Below are 4,522 nucleotides of genomic sequence, written 5' to 3'. Positions count from 1 at the left end.
TCTTCAATGATGCACTCTCTCAAAACTGAGAGCATACAGTGAAGGAGTTCATTCTGTACCGTCTTAGATGTTCGCTTTAAACACAGTAGCATTCTGCAGATGCTATTGAATAATTGCATCTAGTGATGCTACAAAATCCACCAAGCCTCTGAAAACTGAAAATCATACCCACACAGGGCTAGCTCAAAGCTAGCTTCCTCTGTCTGTTGATTGTTGCTGAATTTATTGATTGATTAAAAACTTTATTAACCTCTTAACCCCGGAACCCTATTTTCTGAAAATCCGCCTAAAATACATACCTAAGTAAATAGAATATTGCTCCACTTCTACAAGGGACATTTGCATGTTCTTGGTATCTAGGGACATCTATGGACCTCAGTGAATGTATTCCCAGTGTCAGAAATATTGTGTATATTACTAGGCTTGCGTAAATTGTGATGAAACAAAGTCAAATATGAATTATGGTTTTTCTTTGCATCTTTGACAGTGAATAACACCATGCTAAAAATGACCAGACATGAAAAACTCCCACTGATCTCGTGCAGTACCTTGTTGCGATCATGTGTACAAAGAATCTAAGGAAATGAATAAAGGGAAGATGATTAAACAGAAGGTTTTGTACATACAGTACTGAATTCTCCCATCCGGACCAATGTCATTTGAAATATTATTATAGAATATAGAATAGCAGGCTTATAAATTACCTTATTATAGCCAATTCGCATATTTATGGTTTGTGCCAAATCTTATCTTTCAAATGCAATTTGGATTTAGTATCACCAGGCGTGCATAAGAACAGATAATAAAATATAGGCGGCACGGTGGTGTAGTAGTTAACACTGTCGCCTCACAGCAAGAAGGTCCAGGGTTCGATTCCCGCTTGGGGACCAGGTTTCCATGATGCCAGGTACCCAGGTGGGGTATCTCCCAGGCCTTTCTGTGTGGAGTTTGCATGTTCTCCCCGTGCTCGCAAGGGTTTCCCCCCCGATAAGATAAACCCAATGGAAAAACATGCACAACAACAGATCGCTAACGCTGTGGCGTCCTTGACGAAGACTGACAGGAGCACTTGGATTGGTCCCCTGGCGCGGCTCACGTTGACGCCTGTCTGCTCCCGGCTGCCCTTGGGGGTTAAGGACGACGGGATGGGTTAATCGCAGAGACGAATCGCATCTGCGATTCTAAAGAGACAATGCATGCGTGTGTGTGTTCCGGTGTGTGTGCTAAAAAAACGAACCGCTGTGTGTACCGCTAAAAAACATTGAGTGTCGTTGCATGCCGAATAAAGACCTCTGCAACAGGTCCTGCATTTTTTTTTTAAATACTGTATTTAGAGTAGGTTTTTTATTCTGGCCAGAGTGACGCCATTTTGAAACTGATTTCAAATCTGATTGTTGCTCAATGCTAAGAATAGGGGAGACAAACTAACTGCGCTCCAATATATGCCAATAACGTTAAGTTTGTGGTATATTATCCTGAGTAATAAGAGATATTGAAAAAATTCATACAGAATCCATTTCCTTCTTTTGACCTAGAGGCCTCTGGGTAGGGTGTTTCTATTTTTTTTATCGACTTTTTCTCCTTCTTTTTCTGTTTTTCTCCCATCCCAATTTAGTCGTGCCAATTCCCCCCTCCCCTGTCTTGATCGTTGCTCGAATGTGCCCCCCACTGCTCGTCGTAGGGAGGGTTGAAGAATCTATCGCATGTCCCCTCCAATACATGCCAGCCACTTCTTTTACCTGCCAGCGCGGACTCTCATCGGCGAGGTGTAATGTGTGGGAGGCTCACACTACCCTCGACATATCCTGTCCTTGCTGTGCAGGCGCCCTGACCGACCTGTAGGAGTCGCTGTTTTACCAGATTACCACCCATAGACTCCCCTCCCGCTGACTCCCGGACAGCCGGATTCGATACCGGTGTCTCATGCATTCGTGACGAGCGCTTAGACCGCTACGCAACCCAGCCGCCCTGGGTAGGGTGTTTCTGAAAAATTCTGACACTCATTGAAAGCTCTCGATGTCCTCTTCAAAATGGCATCAAAAAGACTATAATTACCGACTAAAATGTTTTCAAAATGGCCGACTTCCGCGATAAAAACAACAGAAAAAATAAAACTAAAATCTTTCTAATAACACTTTAACCTATTGGTAAACTAACGTATTGATGATAATATACATTATAACTGCTGTTGTGACATGGTTATGATGTTTCTACTTGAATACGTTTGAAAAGAAAAACGATAATTTTGGGTACAATACAGTACGCCTCAATAAACAATTGTTAAGGGGATGCAGACCAGAGAAAGACTTTTGTCAGGCTCACTCTTGAGTTTTTCTTCAGTGCAGTGTTCGTCTCTCAAAAGGTATTGTTTTGAGGGATTTAACTGAATTCTCTGCCTCCGTAGTAGCTAGCAAGCTAGCTAACTCTCCATCACGGTCTGAAAATATTCCTCCTAATCCAAGCGTCAAGTCTTTTCTGTCTGACAAGTGAGTGACGAACACACCAGTGTGACTCTGCTTGCTTTGAGCGCTAGAAAACTGCGCCCTCAGACATCATATTTGACGCTGATTGGCTAAATGTAGTTGCTAGGACCATTTATATTGGCTGCGTTGAGCAGTGACGCCCACGCCACTGCCTTATGGCCCTCATAATCCAGTATATCACTGAAGAGGAGTCAACACTTCAAGAGACCGTATGTGAGAAAGAATCTAGACATGAAGACTTGGCCAGCAATAATAATGCAATTCATAAAAAGATGGCAAACATAAATCTGGAAATGAAAACAACCTGAAAATCTCTTTGGCAGATATGAGAGAGACTTCCTGCATGGCTTTGTCTACCCATGGACCAAAAGGACTGTGAACAGCAGGTCTAGCAACAGGTCCAGTTCTGATTTTGAGTCTACATTACCTTCCAATACATCAGACGATTCATTAATTCTTCTGCTGACTCTCCAGGGAATCCACCCGACATTTTCCTTTTTTGGAGAAAAGGCACATCACATCCCCTCAATATCAAAACACATGGAATGGAGCATGACAGAGGCAGCACTTAAAACTAGGCAGACACAGAGGGGGAGGCAACGCCCCTGGGCAAGGTCCCAGGACCAAACAAGACCCTCAAGTTAGCTTCCTGTGAGCTAACTTACTAGAATTAAAAGAACAGTACATGTGAGTTACATTCTCAAACCAACAATAGGGAATTGCTATAAGAAGCTACAGTGAAAATACAACACAAGAGAGAACTGTCTTGTATGTCAAAAGCAAGAAAGGAAAATACCTTTTCCTAGGCTAGATCACAAAATATTTTCAAAAGTACCTTTAGAGGATGTGGCCTCCTCTAAAATCTCCTCCAATCGCCGACACCCCCAAATAAAGTCGCTATTTTCCCGGTAAAGTAGTAATTAGATGGCAAATTTGAAGGTACTTGTAAATATCCTGTTTAGGAATTTCAAACTCTGCTCTTAAATCAGAGGAAGACTTGAGGAAGTTCGGTAGCACTTTATAATAACACCCTGTTATAATACATTTATAAGGTATTTGTAGATAATGAACTAATCATGAACAAATCATTTATATACATTCATAAATGATTATTAAATCATTTATAACTATTTTTGTATACGATTTACAAAGTATTTATAACGCATTAGTGGATAATGAACTAATCATGACCAAACCATTTATATACATTCATAAATTATTATTAAATCATTTATAACTATATTTGTATAACATTTACAGATTAGTTCTACATTATTTATAACTCATTATCAACATTGTTTGTACTTGATTTGTTCATCAACTATGGTGAGTGAGATAGATTTTTGTTTGCCTTAGAATATTTACTATCGTGTGTAACTGTAGGATTTAATGCATATCGAAATATTGAGAGCATAAAACTCAGGGGGCTTTCTTATTACACCTGAAAAAACTAGACACTGTTCTGCAAAGTAATTCAGAAATGTATTTGTTGTATAATATACGTTAGATTAGTTTAAAGAAAATACCTTTGGGGCTTGATCGTACTAAAACTTCTAAAAATACATATGTATTGTTTTTACCTTATCATTGTGTAAACGTCTATTTTAGCTGTATCTGTCAGTTTCATGATTTGATATGTTTATAATTGACACTCAATAAAAATTCAGAATTCACTAGGATTATGTTCTCTGTGTACAGATGGAAACTAGTTTCTGTTAAATCTGATGCATCCATGTTTTTCATATAACTAAGATATAAATACAAACTGTCTATAGTAGATACAAAAAGATTTTTGTAATACACTGTTTAGAACAATGCTGTTTGGAAATATTATGTCTGTTTTACTTGTGTAGCACATTAGAGTTGCATTCTTGCATGACAATTGGTATACCTTTTACCAGGTAGTCATCTGAGATCATAGATCCCTTTTTTATGAGCTAGACCTGGTCCAAAATGACAGATAAAACATAAACAAACACCTAAAAATACACAAAAAACAGATTGATAAAAAATGAAAACAGGCAAACAAGTCTAATCAC

This window comes from Notolepis coatsorum, assembly GCF_963971535.1.
Source record: "Notolepis coatsorum genome assembly, chromosome: 13".
Lineage (NCBI taxonomy): Eukaryota > Metazoa > Chordata > Actinopteri > Aulopiformes > Paralepididae > Notolepis > Notolepis coatsorum.
This window is presented reverse-complemented; position numbering follows the sequence as displayed.